The sequence below is a fragment of the Mytilus edulis genome, chromosome 9, assembly GCF_963676685.1.
Source record: "Mytilus edulis chromosome 9, xbMytEdul2.2, whole genome shotgun sequence".
Classification (NCBI taxonomy): Eukaryota; Metazoa; Mollusca; class Bivalvia; order Mytilida; family Mytilidae; genus Mytilus; species Mytilus edulis.
Window position 1 is genome coordinate 65,059,346 of NC_092352.1, and position 25,698 is coordinate 65,085,043.

The 25,698-nt window shown below is 38.4% G+C and overlaps 1 protein-coding gene across 1 annotated transcript in view; it reads left to right on the forward strand.

Moving 5' to 3' along the window:
- The first annotated feature begins 657 nt into the window (after window positions 1-657).
- LOC139488817 (probable G-protein coupled receptor B0563.6) overlaps window positions 658-25,698 on the forward strand; it is an 85,197-nt gene continuing 60,156 nt past the window's right edge. The window contains exon 1 of the mRNA XM_071274748.1: window positions 658-756. The gene's annotated coding sequence lies outside the window, so the exon portion shown is untranslated. The remainder of the gene's footprint in view (window positions 757-25,698) is intronic.

Below are 25,698 nucleotides of genomic sequence, written 5' to 3' on the forward strand. Positions count from 1 at the left end.
AAAATGAAATAAATACTTTGAATCTATAAAGAAAAAGATAAAAAATAAAAATAAAACTTAAGTTTTCACTTACCTGAAAATAGTCAAATCTGATTTCTGAGAAATAGTCTTTATTCACTGCGTTCAATGTGGAAAGTGACGCTTTCCAGTGAATAAACACAATTCACAGATTTGGACAATTTTGCAGGTTCAGCCAATCAGAATTCGTTTCTACTTATTAATCCATGGTAACACAAAAATTAAAGTTAACACGGTAGCTTTACGTAAGAGCTTAATTGAAACTAATGTAGACATTCTGATTAACAAAGAATTTACATTTTTTTAACAAAAGAGTGTAAAAGGATCTTATGTTATAAAATCTGTCACTTAAGATTTGACAAAGAGAAAAGTTTATACTTAATTGAACACCTGTTTCTGTTTAACTGTTTAACTGTTTATTCAAAATACACTCAGACGCAGATTTCCTGCGTAACAGGAGCGACAACTACACATACATTTACAAATAACATAGAAGTGAAATGAGTAGAATACATACAATGAAACATTTTTACAAGGCTAAATGTATACTAGATCTATTGACCATACCACAAAAAGTCCGTGCAATATGTAAGCTTAAATAACCACGTGATCACATGAACACAATCAAATAATAGTGGATAGTAACAAAAGGTGTAACATATATAAATATATTCATATGTGCTGATTTTAATACAGAGAGAGCAGTAGTTTTTCAACCTTTTGTATGAAAATAGAAAGGTTAGTTAATACATGTAAATTGCAATATTTCAGCATTCCATAAAGTTTATTGATATTTGGGTTGATTCTGTAGTAATTAGGAATATATGCATTTCTTATTTTAACAACATCAGCATTGTTACAAAGTGATATGTAATGATACTCATCTCCAAGACCAGTTTTACAAAGCTTACATTTTCTTTCAATTTCTGGAATTCTATTCCATCTCCCTGTTTCAATCGGAAATTTGATATTGCAAGTACGAAGTTTGCAAATATAAAGTCTACTAAATTTTCTTAGTCTAACTAGATATGGTTCCATACAAAAGTCAGTCTTAAATTTTGAATAAAACTTCCCCCTTGATGAGTTATCGATATCCGAAAACCATTTTTGTATGAACTGGTCATGGAGTATTTGTTTAACGTTAAATTTTAAAAAATTCAAATTAACGTTTTCTTGTACCTGCCATATTTCACTGTTACCAGTTTCATCAAATATAGATTTTACATAATTAATCCACTTAAAAGAATTATTTCCATTTTCACATAAATTAAAAATAAGCTTGTAGAGTTTTCCAGACAGTTTATCAACATTTGTTACAAGCTTATACCAGAAACAAATCATTTTCATCTTGATACTAATTTCGATAGGAAATCGGCCAAGTTCACCATAGACCATGAAATTTGCGGTCGATGACCTCACCCCAAGAATTTTTTTACAGAACTGTAAATGTATCTTCTCAATATTCATCTTATTTTCATATCCCCAGATTTCAGAGGAATAAGTCAAAATTGGGGCTACCAAAGAATCAAATAGTTTTATCTGTAAATCTAAAGGGATACTAATATTATTAATTCTTTGGTACAGACTGTATAAAGCTTTTTGAGCTTGATCAGCTAATTTGTTTCTGGCTTTACAAAAATTACCATTATAATTAAATAACAAGCCAAGATATGTATATGTATCTTGGATCTCAATTTCATCATTACATAGATTAAATTTGAATTTCTTGTTACAGTTACGTTTAGAAAAAATTACAATTTTTGTCTTTGAGACATTGACAGTAAGTTTCCAAGTATTACAATATTGTTCAAAGACATTTAAAGAATTTTGTAAATCTTCAGCAGTATCTGCAAAAATAACTGTATCATCTTCATATAGTAATATAAACATTTTCAAATAAATACCTATGCTATGTATACATTCTGAATCTAGATATTCTAACCCATGGGTCAAATTTTGGCCTAAAAAGTCTTCTAGATCATTCAAGTATAGTGCAAAAAGAAATGGAGATAATTTTTCTCCTTGTCTAACACCCGTTTCACATGGAAAAAATGCAGTTTTCAAATTATCAAGTTTAACACAGGACTTAATATCAGTGTACATATTTTGTATCAATGTAAACATTTTCCCTCTGATGTTATTTTTTATAAGTTTTTGGAAAAGCCCAGCCCTCCAAACGGTATCAAACGCCCGTTTAAAATCCACAAATGCACAGAACAATTTCTTTCCGGCAGATAAATATAATGTAATAATAGAATGTAAAACAAACATGTTATCATGGACAGAGTATCCCTTGCGGAATCCACCCTGTGAGTCCGACATAATTCCAATTTCATCAGATAATTTATTAAGTCTTGTGTTTAAAATTGATGTAAACACCTTGCCCAAATTTGAAGTCAAGCAAAGTGCTCGATAATTATCGAGATCATTTTTATCTCCTTTATTTTTAAATACAGGTTTTATAATACCAATTAACCATGCATCAGGAATAATACCAGTATCTAATACAGTATTAAATATTTTCACATATATAGGCAATAACTTGTCAACAGTACTTTTCAAAAATTCATTTACAATTTCATCATCACCTGGTGCTTTATCATTTTTTAGACTTTTTATAGCTTTACATATTTCTTCACCAGTTATCTCACAATCTAATAACTCAATAATAACCTGATTATCTAAATTATTGACACTTTCATAAGAATCATCATAATCATGATCTTCACATTCATTTTTATTTAGAGACCTGAAATATTCATACAGTTGTTCTATAGTTATATCAATATTTTTATTTGTTTCCCTTTTTCTAAAGCAATTCAAAATTCCAAAATTTTTTGCTGTCTCGTTTTGATGTGTTTCTGAGATCTTGTTCACAGCTATGTTGGAATTTATTGTAGCTAGCATTCATCTGGTTTTTATATTGTTTGCTTGCCTTTCTCATAGCATCTCTATTTTCTCTGTTTTTTACAAAACTGTATCTATTACGTGCTTTGTGGAATATTTTCCTTGTTTCAAAACACTTGTTGTCAAACCAAATTTGAAACTTTTTATTTGTATTTGTTTTTCTTTTTCTACCATTAGACCCAAAAACTTTCTTTGCAGAATTTTTAAAGAGTTCGCCAACTTTGTTCACTACTAAGTTTAAGTGTTTTTTTGTGTGTTGACCCTGACCTTGTTCATCTAGTTCATCCAATAGAGATTCTATTGTCGTGAACATTGTGACGTCATTATTAATAGACTCTATAAACTGGTTTTGTTTTTTGGGAATCCACCTAGGCGTATGCGTGGGTGTGTTACTATCATCTATAGAGGAATTTATAGTAAAATTGTTTACTGTAGCGTGAAATTTGAAACACAAACTGCTATGTACATCAGAAAACAATGGATTAAATTCACTCACATAAAAAGATTTAAATAACGAAAATACATGTGAAGAAAACAATATATAATCAATCAGTGACACATTTTTACATGTTTTTTCTCCAATCAAAAAATCTTTACCCGGTAATCGACCATTTCCTATATACAAATTATTTCTTTTACAAAAATCAATAAGTTTATGACCATAATTATTTGGTACAGATATATCAGTAGAGTATCTTTTCATTGGTACATCGTTTTGTAATAAATTTTCATAGTCATACACATAAGATAAAACATCATCATCAACAATATCATCAAGTATTTCAAACAGTTTACTATCTGGTATTACAATATCACTTAATAATTTTGTTTTTGCGTTAAAGTCACCAACTAAAGAGACATAGCTATTTGTTTTTTCAATCAAGTCTGACATTTCAGTTTCGATGTCATTAAATGCATCATTTGAAGCATACTTAGTGTTTTCGGGAGGTATATAAATACAGCCGAGCAATAAATTTTTGTCTATCATTAACATGTTTGAATGAATTACCAACCATTGTACATAATCTGATTTAGTTTTTGGAAAATTCATGAACTTCTCGAAAGTTTCCCTGTATATGATAACAATACCACCAGATTTTTTTTTTGAATTTAGAACGATGCTTTGAAAAATACAAATAACCCTTAGGTAATTCTAAAATGTCATGTTTATCTAATTTGGATTCCTGGAAGATTAATATGTCATTAGATTCTATAAGTTCAATAAATTCTGGGCATTGTAGTTTAGATTTCAGACCACAAACATTCAAACTTAACACTTTAATGTCACTCAATTCTCTGTCAACCTGACTGTCAGTACCGCTCCTGTTGTCGTGTCCCTATGTAGATCCTGACTGAAATACTGGGCCGGCATGATGTCCTGGAGGTGGACCCCTCGGGGGAAATCTCTCTCGACTGGGAACAAATCCGGGTGGAGGTCCTTGTGCATATGCATCCTGTCGACTCCTTGGTGGATTCGGAGCTTCATGGTCGTTGTATAGTTGATTTCCAACATAGAGTTTATCCAACACCGAGCGCACATTTTGGTGGCCTTCTCTCTTCAGTGCTATCATTCTAGGGATAAGCTCTTTCCTTCGGTTGCTGATTTCAGCTGGGTATTGTTGATAAACCGCCACCTCTTTTTTTATTTTTCAGGTGTTCATAGGCTGATGATCTTACCATCTCGTGGTCAGAATATTTTACGAATTTTGCAATGATATTTCTAGGTTTGCCATCACCCCTGTTTTTAAGCCTGTGCACGTTCTGAAACTGAATTGCCTCACTATCAATTTTTAGTTCATTAGAAATAAATTCTTTGAAAGCATCATCTACTTTTTCATTCTGTCTCTCACTTCTTTCTTTTATACCACTAAATATAAGGTTATATTTCATTGAATGAGCCTGCATTTCTAGTAATTTTTCTTTCAGTTCAAAATTTTCATATTGAAGTTTTTCATTCTCAGCTTCAATACCAGATACCCTAGATTCAACGATATTGTAATGGTACTCTTCAGTAGTTATTCTTTCTGATTGTTGTTTCAAATCATACCTGATGTCTTTAATTTCAGTTTTAACAATATTAAAATGAGATTCAATGTCCTTAAGAATTTCTAAATGTGACATGGAATAAATGAAGTGTCCATTTGTAACAAAACTTCAAAATGTTTTTCATTAAAAATAAAATTATTGCAAGTAAAAAATTCAAATATCAAAATAAGGCTTTTCTTAATAAAAATTCAAATAAGAATTTTTAGGCAAAATTACACTGTGACAATAATCCCCTGCAAATGCGGGCGTGTTATTGTAGATTCATTATTTTATTAAAGTCTCACCACTTGTAATAATTGTAATCGATCATCTAAATTCAATGATTAAAAACAATAATTTTATAAATTAGAATACAAGTTTCATTCTATTAAGAGACTATAGAAGAATAAGAAGAAGATTTTTATTTCCAATTATGGGCCCAAAGGGCATGACATGAAATAAAGTCATTAGACACATGGGAAAAGTCGCACTTTTAAAACTACGATTTTTACACTGTTTCAGGTAGCACAATACAAATATTTTTTTACTTCCAATCTCCATCCTTTCAAATGTTGTTACTTTCTCATTGCTGCATATAAATTAATAAAAGAGGTATTATATATAGATAGATAAAAGATTAATTTTTTAAATGAATACATTTTTTTTGTTATGCAATCATTATGTAATCAATTATTGCGTAATTAATGGCAAAATCTTGGTCAGTTCACTTGAATGAATTTAGCTCTGACATTTCTACATGTATAACTACACAAGAAATTTTAACTAGTGTGAAGCTAGCCGTCGATAGCAGCCGGCGTTAATATTCATGAGGCCAGCCTTCAATAATATTCATGAGCCGTCAATAATATTCATGCGATGACTTGCTTTCGAAGAAGTGTTGTTAGAAACTATGAACGATCATTATGATTAAATAACGTTCCTATTTATATTTGATATTGCTTCAAACAGGCATGTCAATGGGTGTCTTCTTCGAGGTCCGCGTTTACTTAATCAACTTTGGGTCTTCTGCAAGGTCTGCGTCTTTAAACAACATTGTAAATGGAATAAAAACAATGTTAATGCTTCCATCAATATAAAACAAAGTAATGGTCTATTAACATTCTGTGATAAGAGAAATAATGTATACTGAGGCAATAACAAATTAAAAAAGATATGATTAAATATAGAAATTTAACGGGACATTACAAGAAACAAATAAAGAAAAGAACAGTTCTTATTAAAATTTTGTGATTATTGAATCAATGTAAACTACAATAAATAAGAAAGATGATTAAATATTGAAATTTAGGAATAAGAGAAAAATAATTGTCATATGGACAAATATAGTCCAATCATGAAACTAAAACATACAATACATACCATAGTATTTTCCATTTAAACAGATCAGAAAAACAAGAAACATAGTTAATTGAAGAAATAAAAAACAACAGAAAAATAAAAACTGTCAATTACTATTTCAATGACATATAATTCTTCAAAATTACGGAGACCACTCAGAGTCATTAATCTCAACATTAACAGTTCATATTATTGCCTCTAAAATGGTCCATATCACCTATCCCCTAGACCCGTACGAGTTAGTCAAGAAAGGGTAAGGTGTGTACCCTGGTATATCACAAATTCGAAATGAACTATTGCCGGCTGGCCAAACAAAGAGATTTTCCACGTGGGCAATGATACCAGAGGTAGATGTACTTATTGCCTTTAAAATGGTCCATAGCACTTATACCCTAGACCCGTACGAGTTTGTCAGCAGAGGGTTACAAGGGGGATATAGTTTCCTGGTTTACAACGATATCGAACTGAACTATTGCCGGATGGCCAAAGTAAGAGATTCTCCACATCAACCATTATACCAGAGGTAGAGGTGGGTATTGCCTCTAAAATGGCCCATAGTACTTATCCCCTAGACCCGTACGAGTTTGTCAGGAAATGGTGAGATGGGCACCCTGGTATATCACAAATTCGAAATGAACTATTGCCGGCTGTCCAAACTAAGAGATTCTCCACGTGGGCCCTGATACCAGAGGTAGAGGTACTTATTGCCTTTAAAATGGTCCATAGCACTTATACCCTAGACCCGTACGAGTTTGTCAGCAGAGGGTAAAAAGGGTGATATAGTTTCCTGGTTTACAACGATATCGAACTGAACTATTGCCTGATGTCCAAACTAAGAGATTTTCCACATCAACCATTTTACCAGAGGTAGAGGTGGGTATTGCCTCTAAAATGGCCAATAGCACTTATCCCCTACACCCGTACGAGTTAGTCTGGAAATGGTGAGGTGGGTACCCTGGTATATCACAAATACGAAATGAACTATTGCCGGCTGGCCAAACTAAGAGATTCTCCACGTGGGCCATGATACCAGAGGTAGGGGTACTTATTGCCTTTAAAATGGCCCATAGCACTTATACCCTAGACCCGTACGAGTTTGTCAGCAGAGGGTTACAAGGGGGATATAGTTTCCTGGTTTACAACGATATCGAACTGAACTATTGCCGGATGGCCAAAGTAAGAGATTCTCCACATCAACCATTATACCAGAGGTAGAGGTGGGTATTGCCTCTAAAATGGCCCATAGTACTTATCCCCTAGACCCGTACGAGTTTGTCAGGAAATGGTGAGATGGGCACCCTGGTATATCACAAATTCGAAATGAACTATTGCCGGCTGTCCAAACTAAGAGATTCTCCACGTGGGCCCTGATACCAGAGGTAGAGGTACTTATTGCCTTTAAAATGGTCCATAGCACTTATACCCTAGACCCGTACGAGTTTGTCAGCAGAGGGTAAAAAGGGTGATATAGTTTCCTGGTTTACAACGATATCGAACTGAACTATTGCCTGATGTCCAAACTAAGAGATTTTCCACATCAACCATTTTACCAGAGGTAGAGGTGGGTATTGCCTCTAAAATGGCCAATAGCACTTATCCCCTACACCCGTACGAGTTAGTCTGGAAATGGTGAGGTGGGTACCCTGGTATATCACAAATACGAAATGAACTATTGCCGGCTGGCCAAACTAAGAGATTCTCCACGTGGGCCATGATACCAGAGGTAGGGGTACTTATTGCCTTTAAAATGGCCCATAGCACTTATACCCTAGACCCGTACGAGTTTGTCAGCAGAGGGTTAAAAGGGGGATATAGTTTCCTGGTTTACAACGATATCGAACTGAACTTTTGCCGGTTGGCCAAACTAAGAGATTCTCCACATCAACCATTATACCAGAGGTAGAGGTGGGTATTGCCTCTAAAATGACCCATAGCACTTATCCCCTAGACCCGTACGAGTTAGTCAGGAAAGGGTAAGGTGTGTACCCTGGTATATCACAAATTCGAAATAAACTATTGCCGGCTGGCCAAACTAAGAGATTCTCCACGTGTGCAATGATACCAGAGGTAGAGGTACGTATTGCCTTTAAAATGGCCCATAGTAGTTATCCCATAGACCCGTACGTGTTAGTCTGTAAATGGTGAGGTGGGTACCCTGGTATATCACAAATTCGAAATAAACTATTGCCGGCTGGCCAAACTAAGAAATTCTCCACGTGGGCCATGATATCAGAGGTAGAGGTACTTATTGCCTTTAAAATGGCCCATAGCACTTATACCCTAGACCCGTACGAGTTTGTCAGCAGAGGGTTAAAAGGGGGATATAGTTTCCTGGTTTACAACATATCGAACTGAACTATTACCGGATGGTCAAACTAAGAGATTCTCCACATCAACCATTATACCAGAGGTATAGGTGGGTATTGCCTCTAAAATGGCCCATAGCACTTATCCCCTAGACCCGAACGAGTTAGTCAGGAAAGGGTAAGGTGTGTACCCTGGTATATCACAAATTCGAAATAAACTATTGCCGGCTGGCCAAACTAAGAGATTCTCCACGTGTGCAATGATACCAGAGGTAGAGGTACGTATTGCCTTTAAAATGGCCCATAGTAGTTATACCCTAGACCCGTACGAGTTTGTCAGCAGAGAGTTAAAGGGGGTATAGTTTCCTGGTTTACAACGATATCGAACTGAACTATTGCCGGATGGTCAAACTAAGAGATTCTCCACATCAACCATTATACCAGAGGTAGAGGTGGGTATTGCCTCTAAAATGGCCCAGAGCATTTATCCCATAGACCCGTACGTGTTAGTCTGTAAATGGTGAGGTGGGTACCCTGGTATATCACAAATTCGAAATAAACTATTGCCGGCTGGCCAAACTAAGAAATTCTCCACGTGGGCCATGATACCAGAGGTAGAGGTACTTATTGCCTTTAAAATGGCCCATAGCACTTATACCCTAGACCCGTACGAGTTTGTCAGCAGAGGGTTAAAAGGGGGATATAGTTTCCTGGTTTACAACATATCGAACTGAACTATTACCGGATGGTCAAACTAAGAGATTCTCCACATCAACCATTATACCAGAGGTATAGGTGGGTATTACCTCTAAAATGGCCCATAGCACTTATCCCCTAGACCCGAACGAGTTAGTCAGGAAAGGATAAGTTGGTTACCCTTGTATTTCACAAATTCGAAATGAACTATTACCGGCTGTCCAACTAAGAGATTCTCCACGTGGGCCATGATACCAGAGGTAGAGGTACTTATTGCCTTTAAAATGGCTCATATGAGTTATACCCTTAACCCATACGAGTTTGTCCGCAGAGGGTTAAAATGAGGATATAGTTTCCTGGTTTACAACGATATCGAACTGAACTATTGCCGGATGGTCAAACTAAGAGATTCTCCACATCAACCATTATACCAGAGGTAGAGGTGGGTATTGCCTCTAAAATGGCTCATAGCACTTATCCCCTAGACCCGTACGAGTTAGTCAGGAAAGGGTAAGGTGTTTACCCTGGTATATCACAAATTCGAAATGAACTATTACCGGCTGGCAAACTAAGAGATTCTCCACGTGGGCAATGATACCAGGGTAGAGGTATTTATTGCCTTTAGAATGGCCCATAACACTTATACCCTAGACCCGAACTATTGCCGGATGACCAAACTTAGAGATTCTCCGCATCGACCATTATTCCAGAGGTAGAGGTGGGTATTGCCTCTAAAATGGTCCATAGCACTTATGCCCTAGACCCGTACGAGTTAGTCAGTGAAGGATTATGGGGGTACCCTGGTATTTCACAAATTCGAAAATGAACTATTGCCGGCTGGCCAAACTAAGAGATTTTCCAAGTGGGCAATGATACCAGAGGAAGAGGTACGTATTTGCTTTAAAATGGCCTATAACACTTATACCCTAGACCCGTACGAGTTTGTCAGCAGAGGGTTAAAAGGGTAATATAGTTTCCTGGATTACAACGATATCGAACTGAACTATTGCCGGATGACCAAACTAAGAGATTCTCCGCATCTATCATTATACCAGAGGTAGAGGTGGGTGTTGCCTCTAAAATGGCCCATAGCACTTATCCTCTAGACCCGTACGAGTAAGTCAGGAAATGGTGAGGCGGGTACCTTTGTATATGACAAATTCGAAATGAACTATTGCCGGCTGGCCAAACTAAGAGATTCTCCACGTGGGCCATGATACCAGAGGTAGAGGTACTTATTGCCTTTAAAATGGTCCATGGCACTTATACCCTAGACCCGTACGATTTTGTCAGCAGAGGGTTGAAAGGGGGATATAGTTTCCTGGTTTAAAACGATATCGAACTGAACTATTGCCAGTTGGCCAAACTAAGAGATTCTCCACATCAACCATTATACCAGAAGTATAAGTGGGTATTGCCTCTAAAATGGCCCATAACACTTATCCCCTAGACCCGTACGATTTAGTCAGGAAAGGGTAAGGTGTGTACCCTGGTATTTCACAAATTCGAAATGAACTATTACCGGCTGTCTAAACTAAGAGATTCTCCACGTGGGCCATGATACCAGAGGTAGAGGTTCTTATTGCCTTTAAAATGGCTCATAGCAGTTATACCCTAGACCCATACGAGTTTGTCAGCAGAGCGTTAAAAGGGTGATATAGTTTCCTGGTTTACAACGACATCGAACTGAACTATTGCCGGATGGTCAAACTAATAGATTCTCCACATCAACCATCATGCCAGAGGTAGATTTGGGTATTGCCTCTAAAATGGATCATAGCACTTATCCCCTAGACCCGTACGAGTTAGTCAGGAAAGGGTAAGGTGTGTATCCTGGTATATCACAAATTCAAAATGAACTATTTCCGGCTGGCAAACTAAGAGATTCTCCACGTGGGCAATGATACCAGGGTAGAGGTACAATTTACTTATTGCCTTTAGAATGGCCCATAGCACTCATACCCTAGACCCGTACGAGTTTGTCAGCAGAGGGTTAAAAGGGTGATACAGTTTCCTGGTTTACAACGATATCGAACTGAACTATTGCCGGATGACCAAACTAAGAGATTCTCCGCATCAACCATTATACCAGAGGTAGAGGTGGGTGTTGCCTCTAAAATGGCCCATAACACTTATCCCCTAGACCCGTACGAGTAAGTCAGGAAATGATGAGGTTGGTACCCTGGTATATCACAAATTCGAAATTAACTATTGCCGGCTGGCCAAACTAAGAGATTCTCCAGGTGGGCCATGATACCAGGGGTAGAGGTATTTATTGCCTCTAAAATGGCCAATAGCACTAATACCCTAGACCCGTACGAGTTTGTCAGCAGAGGGTTAAAAGGGTGATATAGTTTCCTGGTTTACAACGATATCGAATTGAACTATTGCCGGATGACCAAACTAAGAGATTCTCCGCATCTATCATTATACCAGAGGTAGAGGTGGGTGTTGCCTCTAAAATGGCCCATAATACTTATCCCCTAGACCCGTACGAGTAAGTCAGGAAATGATGAGGTTGGTACCCTGGTATATCACAAATTCGAAATTAACTATTGCCGGCTGGCCAAACTAAGATATTCTCCAGGTGGGCCATGATACCAGGGGTAGAGGTATTTATTGTCTTTAAAATGGCCCATAGCACTTATACCCTAGACCCGTACGAGTTTGTCAGCAGAGGGTTAAAAGGGTGATATAGTTTCCTGGTTTACAACGATATCGAACTGAACTATTGCCGGATGACCAAACTAAGAGATTCTCCGCCTCTATCATTATACCAGAGGTAGAGGTGGGTGTTGCCTCTAAAATGGCCCATAGCACTTATCCTCTAGACCCGTACGAGTAAGTCAGGAAATGGTGAGGCGGGTACCTTTGTATATGACAAATTCGAAATGAACTATTGCCGGCTGGCCAAACTAAGAGATTCTCCACGTGGGCCATGATACCAGAGGTAGAGGTACATATTGCCTTTAAAATGGCTCATAGCAGTTATACCCTAGACCCATACGAGTTTGTCAGCAGAGGGTTAAAATGAGGATATAGTTTCCTGGTTTACAACGATATCGAACTGAACTATTGCCGGATGGTCAAACTAAGAGATTCTCCACATCAACCATTATACCAGAGGTAGAGGTGGGTATTGCCTCTAAAATGGCTCATAGCACTTATCCCCTAGACCCGTACGAGTTAGTCAGGAAAGGATAAGTTGGTTACCCTTGTATTTCACAAATTCGAAATGAACTATTACCGGCTGTCCAACTAAGAGATTCTCCACGTGGGCCATGATACCAGAGGTAGAGGTACTTATTGCCTTTAAAATGGCTCATAGCAGTTATACCCTTAACCCATACGAGTTTGTCCGCAGAGGGTTAAAATGAGGATATAGTTTCCTGGTTTACAACGATATCGAACTGAACTATTGCCGGATGGTCAAACTAAGAGATTCTCCACATCAACCATTATACCAGAGGTAGAGGTGGGTATTGCCTCTAAAATGGCTCATAGCACTTATCCCCTAGACCCGTACGAGTTAGTCAGGAAAGGGTAAGGTGTTTACCCTGGTATATCACAAATTCGAAATGAACTATTACCGGCTGGCAAACTAAGAGATTCTCCACGTGGGCAATGATACCAGGGTAGAGGTACTTATTGCCTTTAGAATGGCCCATAACACTTATACCCTAGACCCGAACTATTGCCGGATGACCAAACTTAGAGATTCTCCGCATCGACCATTATTCCAGAGGTAGAGGTGGGTATTGCCTCTAAAATGGTCCATAGCACTTATGCCCTAGACCCGTACGAGTTAGTCAGTGAAGGATTATGGGGGTACCCTGGTATTTCACAAATTCGAAAATGAACTATTGCCGGCTGGCCAAACTAAGAGATTTTCCAAGTGGGCAATGATACCAGAGGAAGAGGTACGTATTTGCTTTAAAATGGCCTATAACACTTATACCCTAGACCCGTACGAGTTTGTCAGCAGAGGGTTAAAAGGGTAATATAGTTTCCTGGATTACAACGATATCGAACTGAACTATTGCCGGATGACCAAACTAAGAGATTCTCCGCATCTATCATTATACCAGAGGTAGAGGTGGGTGTTGCCTCTAAAATGGCCCATAGCACTTATCCTCTAGACCCGTACGAGTAAGTCAGGAAATGGTGAGGCGGGTACCTTTGTATATGACAAATTCGAAATGAACTATTGCCGGCTGGCCAAACTAAGAGATTCTCCACGTGGGCCATGATACCAGAGGTAGAGGTACTTATTGCCTTTAAAATGGTCCATGGCACTTATACCCTAGACCCGTACGATTTTGTCAGCAGAGGGTTGAAAGGGGGATATAGTTTCCTGGTTTAAAACGATATCGAACTGAACTATTGCCAGTTGGCCAAACTAAGAGATTCTCCACATCAACCATTATACCAGAAGTATAAGTGGGTATTGCCTCTAAAATGGCCCATAACACTTATCCCCTAGACCCGTACGATTTAGTCAGGAAAGGGTAAGGTGTGTACCCTGGTATTTCACAAATTCGAAATGAACTATTACCGGCTGTCTAAACTAAGAGATTCTCCACGTGGGCCATGATACCAGAGGTAGAGGTTCTTATTGCCTTTAAAATGGCTCATAGCAGTTATACCCTAGACCCATACGAGTTTGTCAGCAGAGCGTTAAAAGGGTGATATAGTTTCCTGGTTTACAACGACATCGAACTGAACTATTGCCGGATGGTCAAACTAATAGATTCTCCACATCAACCATCATGCCAGAGGTAGATTTGGGTATTGCCTCTAAAATGGATCATAGCACTTATCCCCTAGACCCGTACGAGTTAGTCAGGAAAGGGTAAGGTGTGTATCCTGGTATATCACAAATTCAAAATGAACTATTTCCGGCTGGCAAACTAAGAGATTCTCCACGTGGGCAATGATACCAGGGTAGAGGTACAATTTACTTATTGCCTTTAGAATGGCCCATAGCACTCATACCCTAGACCCGTACGAGTTTGTCAGCAGAGGGTTAAAAGGGTGATACAGTTTCCTGGTTTACAACGATATCGAACTGAACTATTGCCGGATGACCAAACTTAGAGATTCTCCGCATCAACCATTATACCAGAGGTAGAGGTGGGTGTTGCCTCTAAAATGGCCCATAACACTTATCCCCTAGACCCGTACGAGTAAGTCAGGAAATGATGAGGTTGGTACCCTGGTATATCACAAATTCGAAATTAACTATTGCCGGCTGGCCAAACTAAGAGATTCTCCAGGTGGGCCATGATACCAGGGGTAGAGGTATTTATTGCCTCTAAAATGGCCAATAGCACTAATACCCTAGACCCGTACGAGTTTGTCAGCAGAGGGTTAAAAGGGTGATATAGTTTCCTGGTTTACAACGATATCGAATTGAACTATTGCCGGATGACCAAACTAAGAGATTCTCCGCATCTATCATTATACCAGAGGTAGAGGTGGGTGTTGCCTCTAAAATGGCCCATAATACTTATCCCCTAGACCCGTACGAGTAAGTCAGGAAATGATGAGGTTGGTACCCTGGTATATCACAAATTCGAAATGAACTATTGCCGGCTGGCCAAACTAAGAGATTCTCCAGGTGGGCCATGATACCAGGGGTAGAGGTATTTATTGTCTTTAAAATGGCCCATAGCACTTATACCCTAGACCCGTACGAGTTTGTCAGCAGAGGGTTAAAAGGGTGATATAGTTTCCTGGTTTACAACGATATCGAACTGAACTATTGCCGGATGAACAAACTAAGAGATTCTCCGCCTCTATCATTATACCAGAGGTAGAGGTGGGTGTTGCCTCTAAAATGGCCCATAGCACTTATCCTCTAGACCCGTACGAGTAAGTCAGGAAATGGTGAGGCGGGTACCTTTGTATATGACAAATTCGAAATGAACTATTGCCGGCTGGCCAAACTAAGAGATTCTCCACGTGGGCCATGATACCAGAGGTAGAGGTACATATTGTCTTTAAAATGGCTCATAACAGTTATACCCTAGACCCATACGAGTTTGTCAGCAGAGGGTTAAAAGGAGGATATAGTTTCCTGGTTTACAACGATATCGAACTGAACTATTGCCGGATGGTCAAACTAAGAGATTCTCCACATTAACCATTATACCAGAGGTAGAGGTGGGTATTGCCTTTAAAATGGCTCATAGCGCTTATCCCTAGACCCATACGAGTTAGTCAGGAAAGGGTAAGGTGTGTACCATGGTATATCACAAATTCGAAATGAACTATTATCGGCTGGCAAACTAAGAGATTCTCCACGTGGTCAATGATACCAGAGGTAGAGGTACTTATTGCCTTTAAAATGGCCCATAGCACTTATACCCTAGACCCGTACGAATTTGTCAGCAGAGGGTTAAAAGGGTGATACAGTTTCCTGGTTTACAGCGATATCGAACTGAACTATTGCCGGATGACCAAACTTAGAGATTCTCCGCATCAACCATTATACCAGAGGTAGAGGTGGGTGTTGCCTCTAAAATGGCCCATAACACTTATCCCCTAGACCCGTACGAGTTAGTCAGGAAATGATGAGGTTGGTACCCTGGTATATCACAAATTCGAAATTAACCATTGCCGGCTGGCCAAACTAAGAGATTCTCCAGGTGGGCCATGATACCAGGGGTAGAGGTATTTATTGCCTTTAAAATGGCCCATAGCACTTATACCCAAGACCCGTACGAGTTTGTCAGCAGAGGGTTAAAAGGGTGATATAGTTTCCTGGTTTACAACGATATCGAATTGAACTTTTGCCGGATGACTAAACTTAGAGATTCTCCGCATCTATCATTATACCAGAGGTAGAGGTGGGTGTTGCCTCTAAAATGGCCCATAGCACTTAATCCTCTAGACCCGTACGAGTAAGTCAGGAAATGGTGAGGCGGGTACCTTTGTATATCACAAATTCGAAATGAACTATTGCCGGCTGGCCAAACTAAGAGATTCTCCATGTGGGCCATGATACCAGAGGTAGAGGTACTTATTGCCTTTAAAATGGCTCATAGCAGTTATACCCTAGACCTATACGAGTTTGTCAGCAGAGGGTTAAAAGGAGGATATAGTTTCCTGGTTTACAACGATATCGAACTGAACTATTGCCGGATGGTCAAACTAAGAGATTCTCCACATCAACCATTATACCAGAGGTAGAGGTGAGTATTGCCTCTTAAATGGCTCATAGCACTTATCCCCTTATCCCCTAGACCCGTGCGAGTTAGTCAGGAAAGGGTAAGGTGTGTACCCTGGTATATCACAAATTCGAAATGAACTATTACCGGCTGGCAAACTAAGAGATTCTCCACGTGGGCAATGATACCAGGGTAGAGGTACTTATTGCCTTTAATATGGCCCATAGCACTTATACCCTCTTGTTAGATTTATGCGTACGTCCCCCGGTAACTTTTTCAAAAATGATAGGGACCAATAATATTAATGGGCCATATGTATTTTCTGTCTGACCAAGAGATTCTAAACCACGTACATATGTTTCAATTTTGTCGTAAAAAATAACGTAAGCTCTTGAGTGAAGGTATGTAAAATAATGCATTCATGTACTTTTGCGTGATGTTGTGAACTTGTGGCATTTGTGTTTAGCGTTGATGTTTGTACTTAAATAAATTATGCTATTTGACGTATTTTTGTTCCTAAATTAAATAAATACTCATCAGAGTCAACGATTTCTGTTTTGAAAGTTCATCGGAATCAACAAGTTCTGTTCCGCTCTCCCCATTTTCGTCGAATTTCTGGAATATTCTGGAAACGGCGCTTCTATGTCCTGCTAGTATCGATTTCAGTTTCAAATTCATACTGGTCACTTGACACCAATATCGTTAAGTGGATACATCGGGCAACTATATAGCTAACAACAACAAAAGCGAATAGAATGTATGTCTATCTATTCGGGCTCTAATGTCAACACGTCAAACATAGATAACATTACAATGAATAACAGCAGCGAAAACTTGATCAATTACTCCTTAACAAATTGTCTAAGTGTCGGTACCCAATACGATTGTAGTACGTAAGTTAGCGTAGCATTGAGTCCAAAATGAAGTGAACGCTCGTGTGCGTCTGTCACTATCAGTTTGGTAAGTAAATGATTTGCAGGTAATAAATACGGAAATTTTGTATTCTCTGAAATCGTTGCGTTGTAAATCCTTCTGTTGCATCTCACAAAGCCAACGTCATCTATGAAGAGTCCTAATTGTCTAATGCTAGGATATTTCCTTGTGTTTTTATCTCAGATGTTTGGTATATCGGTATATCGGTAGTTGGATATGAACCGCTGAACGTAAGCAGTTACTCGAATCACTTTCCTGAAAGTTCCATATTTTGAATTGTCTATAACGTTACGGATACCATAGTGATCAGTATGAACTTCATTGTTTAGAAATTCCTCGTCGTCGTTTTCGTCTGTAATTTGTCAATACCGTTAACTAATTCGGTCTTTTTTTTAATGACACTATCGATGTATTGATCGACGTCAATTCCTCGTGTTAAGAGATCGGTTGGGTTGCATTCTTTTTGGGCAATATCTCCATTAATGTTGATTTTGTAGATTTTGTTATTTCTCGCACTCGATTCACAATAAATCTTTTAAACGGTTTCGATGATTTTAACCAGTGCAATACTATACAGCTATCCGACCAGAAAACCACGTTTTTACATTCAAAGGTCGATTTTACATGAAACGCTAGTCTAGTTCCAATAACTTGCGCTAATCTGCTTTTCGCCATCACTAACGTTTCGGTTCCGTTGTTAAGATATGCAGTCGCTCCATACGCCTTTGGCATTGCATCGCAAATACGTGTAGTTTAAGGTATTCCGAAGATTAGATGAAGCAATGGAGAATACAAATTTCGATGAAGTAAAAGTCATTGCAACACTCGGAAAAATTGTGCAAAAACAAACATTGTTTTAGGACTTGAATGAACAAATTCTAAAGATAACGGAACCGGAAGATGTGGTAAATGAGATTATTTTATTCAGGTGAATTTTCCGTTAATATGGTAACGAAGATTCGACACGTACGTAAGTTCATACAAAATGTCCAAAACCCTGCAGTCCCGTCATATTGAATCAAATACTAAAGTACTAGAACACACACTTTAAATCCAGAATCTATACCGTTTGTTTCAACGCACAACGTAGCCAACACACACAACGCACAGTCGTTTGAAAACCAGTTTGCCCAAGCCAGTCTCACAATCAACACGCAATAAAGTACATTTTCTGCAGCTATTAATCAGAGTCACGGCCTACCAAAACTTACGCTTCCAACTTTCTAAGGTACCATTTTAGAATGGCAAACCTTCTGGGAGTCATATGAGTCGGCCGTACATCTGAACCTGTCACTTACAAATATACCAAAGTGTAACTGCTTGAATGCTCATGAGCTAGAACACGAAGCACTAGGTTTAGAATTTCCTTCGCCTAGAAATCAGTTAACAAGTTACGAAGTTTTTACGATCAAATTGAAAGTAACGTCAGGGTCTAGAAACTTTGGGTCAGACACATGATACATACGGCACGCTACTTGTTCCAATTATTGTGAACAAATTACCCGTGGAAGTCAGAAAATATCTCGCGCGAGAACACAGAACAAAAACCTTGGTATTACAGGACCTCCGTAAAAGCATATTAGACGAGATCGTTATACTGGACACAGGACAAGAGATAGAGTCGACACCCGATATTGGCAAAGTCTAAATCTTACAAGAATATCGAGACTAGACCTTGTGTTTTCTGTCACGAAATACACGCACCAACTCATTGCAGTAAAATAGCCGACGCAGAATCCCATATGAACAGATTAGTTATTCTTTAACTGCTTTGGTATACACAGACTAAACGAATGTACATCTAAACACACATGTACACATTGTAATGAAAAACACCATACAAACTAATGTAATGCACTTCCACGAAACAACATAAAACAAGGGAATGAGGATAGCCATAGAAACAAGGGTAGTAACTCAGCGCATACGAATTTTCGCACAAAAGATAATCAGAGCAGCAACCCGTCAAACCCACCATCTTCAAATTCGACAAACGTTCAACTCGTGAATGACATTCATGATACGGAACATGATGCTACTATTTTGTATTCTCAATCGACAGAATCGCAATCAAATGTACTCTTGAAAACTGCCGTAGCACAAGTAGGCTCAAATCAGTACTGTATCGATACGAATATTGTTTTTGACGAAGGAGCGCAAACATCCTTTTTAACGCAAAACTTAACTCAATTTACAGATAGCGGGAACGGAAATAATATATTTATCGGCATTTGGAGGTGCATAGAAAAACGCGAGACACATATAAAAGTCAACAATCTATCTGAACCCGATGCAGGACACGTCTTTTCAATCAAAGTACTGATAGTACAGATGATCGGCATGCCTCTACAGAATCACATACGTAACATTGATACACACAACGGTTATTTGCGTGGTTTAAAGTTAGCGCACACGGTGACAAAGCACGATTCATTCGAGATATCGTTGCTGGTAGGCGCATAACACTACTGGGACATTGTAAAAGATTATATAGTACGTGGAAACGATCCGACTACCGTGAAATCCAAGATCGGATATATGCTTTCGGTACTTACATACGGTAAGAAAACAAACACGTCGAAGACTAGTATGTTTATTGTTATAATACATGTATTACACAAAGTTGAAGAATACAATCAAGAGAGATTTTGGAATTTAGATTCAATAGGAATAAATAGTAGGGAGGTAGACGAAGACTACAGTGCATATATTACAGTCTATCAGGACAGATGAATTGTGTTCTGAGGAAATAAATATTTCGCTTGGTTACCTTGGAGACATGATGAATTGCCTATGAATTAAGCAGTCAAGAACAGAAGGACATAAAACGTCCTTAAAAGACTTACTCAAAACTCTGATATGTTAAAGAAGTACGGAAACATATACAAGAGCAGGAACGAAGAGGATTCACAGAGAAGGTAGATGAAACAGCTGAACTAAAGAAAAATATCACTACATTCCTCATCATCCTGTACAGAAGGAATCAAGCACTATGCCTATCAGAATTGTTTACGACTGCAGTTGTCGACAGTCGCATAATTCGCCAAGTTTGAATGACTGCCTTTTGGATACACCGCCGAAGCTAAACGACCTGACAAAAATTCTGATTAGATTTACAGCCAATCTTGTCGCCATAACAACGGATATTGAAAAAGCCTTTTTACATGTAGGATTAAAAAGGGTGATCGAGACGCTACACGTTTCTGGTGGCTAAGTAACCCATCCGACCAAACAAGTTATTTACAGACTTAGAAGTTCAAATCCGTTCTGTTCGGAGCGACTTGTTCACCTTTTATACCAAACGCCACGATACTTAACATTTACAACGTAATAACACTATAACAGCTACATTGATGGAAAGAGATTTGTACATGGACAACATTTTGTTAAGTTTACAGAACGAGGGTGGGCTGACTATAAGGAAGGGAGAACAATGATGCCGCAAATATTCACAATCGGAGAGCTGATTTTCCTCATTTACAAAGACAGCGATATTGTTTCTTACATCAATAAGGTACAAGCTCCTGATAAGGTGAAGAGGCCTCACAAAGAGTTGTCCAAAAGAGTTCCAATGGTTCATATTTTTCCCTTCGCCATTCATAAGCGTCTGGACTAGTAAGCATAAGAACCAATTCCAAGCTTGTTACTAATCCACACCCGCTATGGTATATTGCACGTTTTACATACTGAAAAAACTAGACCGAGTCGTTCAAATAGCCTCATAAGCGTCTGGACTAGTTAGCATAGGAAAAAAACAAGCTTGTTACTCATCCACACCTGACATGGTATATTGCACGTTTTACATGCTGAAAAACACTAGACCGAGTCGTTCAAATAGCATCAATAAGTCTTTCCTCTTCCAAAAACATGTTTTATTGCTTCGTAAACCCCATCTGATAAGTTTGTTTGATCTTACTACAAAACCACGTATCGTTTTATCAATGACATTATCAAATCCATCTGGTGATGTTGTCTGATCAATCATCATTCTAAATCATAAAGTCACATCTTCAAACGCCATCCATGTCAACAACGAAGTTCCCTTTCAAGTATACGTTCATTTGAAAGGTCACTGATAGATTATATCTAAAGCTTTTCCAACTTCCAAATGCAAGCCAAAGTTCGTCTGCCCCTATGTCACGGAATAACGAAACAGCAATGACAGCAGCATTAGTATCGACTGTTCAAGTCATGACTCAGTTAAGTCTGTGTATCACTGCATCAGACACTTGTATGTTGATTCTATAGTATAAGCTTCTTCATTTTAACATGGGGCTAAATTTGAAACACCATCATGTGGTGAATAACACAGAACATCCTGAGCATTTGTTGCTACAACTAACTCTTCCTCAAAATCTTTTGAGCAAGCTCATGTGAATAAAAACTAAAAAGTTCTTTCTTAATGTCGTCATCTCTCTGAAAACTTTACAAATTTTGTGATTTGTTTTGATTCTGGATTCGTCTATGTATTCCCTTACCCCTAAATGTAGCTCTTGTTTCTTGTAGCAGCCTTCAAACTTCCGGTATTGTCTATGTACGCATTCATCCACTGATGTTACAGTTTCAAGTTGTTTCATAACGAGTATGCTGATAGGGTATTATGCCCTTACCTTAACAAAACATGAAACTAGTATGATGAAGTCTTGGATACATACGACACTTGTAGCAACACATGTTCAGGATATTCTATCTTAACCACCACGTGATGTATTTCAAGTTAAACACCATATTCACATTAAAAGGCTGACACTAGAATCATGGTGAATGTGTCTGATGCAGTGAAACACGAACTTAAACAAGTCATTATTTGAACAGTCGTTACTGATGATGCTGTCATTACTGTTTCGCTATTCCGTGACATAGGGGTAGACGAACTATGGATTGTGTTTAGGAGGGGAAAAAGCTTTGGATAAATATCTATCAGTGACCTTCCAAATGCACTAGCGATGAGTGATCACACACAACTATTGTGATCCATATATTGACCGGTTGTGATACGGTTCTCTGTTTTCTTGAAAAGGAGAAAAAAGACTGCTTGGGAGACATTGATAGCATTTGAAGATGTGACTTTAACATAAAGAATGATAATTGATCCGCCTAAATCACCAGTGTTTACTGTAAGATAGCACAAACTTATCATATTGGGTTGACATGGTTAACAAAGCAAAAAATATCTATTTACGGAAAAGGGTAGATTAATTTAGGCTATCAACTTAGTCAAGTCTTTTCCAGCCTTTCTGAGGCCTCATCATGTTGGCAGAAGCTTGCACATTGTGGATGTAAGAAAGGTTGTCGCAGTTGTTGTTAATGTGGAAAATGAAGTCTCCCGTGCCCTGCTTCGTGTGCATGTATGTTTGTGACCGGAAATTAACATATTTTTGGGGCCAAATAGTGGTAATTTTTAAAATGTTTTAGTACTTAAGTGATCTTATTTTGTTTAAATCAATCTATCCAAAACTCTACATCGAAGATATGGATTGAAGACCCATCTTTGACATTTACGCCATATTGTTTTTTTTTACCGGAAGTGTTAACTTTGTATTTGAATTTCAACTACATAATATGATTAATGGTTTAGAGGATAAATTAAAGCCTAAAATTAATGACCACCACAAAAAAAAACCACTTTCTTCACATTTTGAAAAGAAGTTAAATATCAAAATAAAAAAATGATATATCTATGTCCGCCATTTTGAATATTACCGGAAGTAAGGATTTTAAAGACATATGTCTTATGCATTGTATCCATAAGAAGCATCAAAGAAAGGTTCCTGCACAATTTAATGATAGTAGCAATACGTTTAAAACACATTTCAATCACCCTCCCTAAAAAATAAGCTTATTTTAGTCAATGTCCGCCATGTTGGATTCTAACGGAAATAGGATTTTTAAAGACATCTAATCTATATAAAATATCCAAAAGTAGTACATAACAAAGGTTTGTACCAAATATTATTATAGCAGCATGATAATAGTACCTTTTCACATACTAGCCTTCTATATTGGGCCGATTTAAGTATGATGTCCGCCATTTTGGATTTAACCGGAAGTGAGAATTTTTTTTTAAATGCTTTTCTATCTGAAATAAAAGAGTAATATTTGAGGAAGGTCTATGCCAAATTTCATGCTTGTAGCAGGATGTGCACAATTCGTCTGAAATAAGTTTATGGCCGCCGGACTAATAAACTCATCATAGATACCAGTTTTTTTTAAATTCAAAGTTTTGTTAACAGTCAATTTATAAATATGAACATATCAATGATAACTCCAGAGAACACAGAAGTGCTGACTACTGGGCTGATGATACCCTCGGGGAAATAAATCTCCACCAGCAGTGGCATCGACCCAGTGGTTGCAACTAAACTCATCATAGATACCAGGAATAAAATTTTATATTTACGCCAGACGCGCGTTTCGTCTGAAAAAGACTCATCAGTGACGCTCGAATCAAAAATCTTATAAAAGACCAAATAAAGTACGAAGTTGAAGAGCATTGAGGACCAAAAATTCATAAAAGTTTTGCCAAATGCAGCTTAGGTAATCTATTCCTGAGATAGAGAAGCCTAAGTTTTTCAAAAATTCAAAGTTTTGTTACTAAATGTGATATTCCAATACGAGACATTGTAACAAAAAGTAAAATTTCGGAAAATTTTCGAAAACATACTATCCACTTGGAATACTTAGCCCGGTAAAAATACGAACAAAGAAGCTCAGGTAGCAATACACAGTTAGGAGTTTAGTTTCGCATTTTGGCCCCGGTGGAGTTCGAATTCGTTGTAAACCAGGATACCATATCCCCCTTTTAACCCTCTACTGATAAACTCGTACGGGTCTAGGGTATAAGTGTTATGGGCTATTTTAAAGGCAATAAGTACCTCTTCCTCTGGTACCATTGCCCACGTGGAGAATCTCTAAGTTTGGCCAGCCGGCAATAGTTCATTTTCGAATTTGTGATATACCAGGGTACCCCCCTTATCCTTTCCTGACTAACTCGTATGGGTCTAGGGCATAAGTGTTATGGGCCATTTTAGAGGCAATGCCCACCTCTACCTCTTGTATTATGGCCCACGTGGAGAATCTCTTGTTTGGCCAGCCGGCAATAGTTTATTTCGACTTGGTTGTAAACAGAGGTACCACCTCCGCCTTTTAACCCCTAGCTTGCTGACAAAATCGTACGGGTCTAGGGCATAAGTGCTATAGGCCATTTTAAAGACTAGATCCATCTCTCTCTCTGGTATAATGGTCCACGTGGAGAACTCTTAGTTTGGTCAGCCGGCAACAGTTCATTTCGACTTTGTGATATTCGAGGGTACCCCCTTACCCTCTGCTGACACACTCGTACGGGTCTAGGGCATAAGTGTTATGGGCCATTTTAGAGGCAATGCCCACCTCTACCTCTGGTATAATGGCCCACATGGAGAATCTCTTAGTTTTGTCAGCCGGCAATAGTTTATTTCGACTTCGTTGTAAACAGAGGTACCACCTCCCCCTTTTAACCCCTTGTTGACAAAATCGTACGGGTCTAGAGCTAAGTGCTATAAGCCATTTTAAAGGCTAGGTTCATCTCTCTCTCTGGTATAATGGTCCAAGTGGAAAATCTCTTAGTTTGGGCAGCCGGCAACAGTTGATTTCGACTTTGTGATATTCGAGGGTACCCCCTTACCCTTTGCTGATAAACTCATACGGGTCTAGGGCATAAGTGTTATGGGCCATTTTAAAGGCAATACCCACCTCTACCTCTGGTATAATGGTCCACGTGGAGAATCTCTTAGTTTGGCCAGCCGGCAATAGTTCAGTTCGAATTCGTTGTAAACCAGGATACAATATCCCCCTTTTAACCCTCTACTGACAAACTCGTACGGGTCTAGGGTATAAGTGTTATAGGCCATTTTAAAGCAAATACGTACATCTTCCTCTAGTATCATTGCCCACTTGGAAAATTTCTTAGTTTGGTCAGCCGGCAATAGTTCATTTTCGAATTTGTGAAATACCAGGGTACCCCCATAATCCTTCACTGACTAACTCGTACGGGTCTAGAGCATAAGTGCTCTGGACCATTTTAGAGGCAATACCCACCTCTACCTCTAGTATAATGGTCGATGTGGAGAATCTCTTAGTTTGGCCAGCCGGCAAAAGTTCAGTTCGAATTCGTTGTAAACCAGGATACCATATCCCCTTTTAACCCTCTACTGACAAACTCGTACGGGTCTAGGGTATAAGTGTTATGGGCTATTTTAAAGGCAGTAAGTACCTCTTCCTCTGGTACCATTGCCCACGTGGAG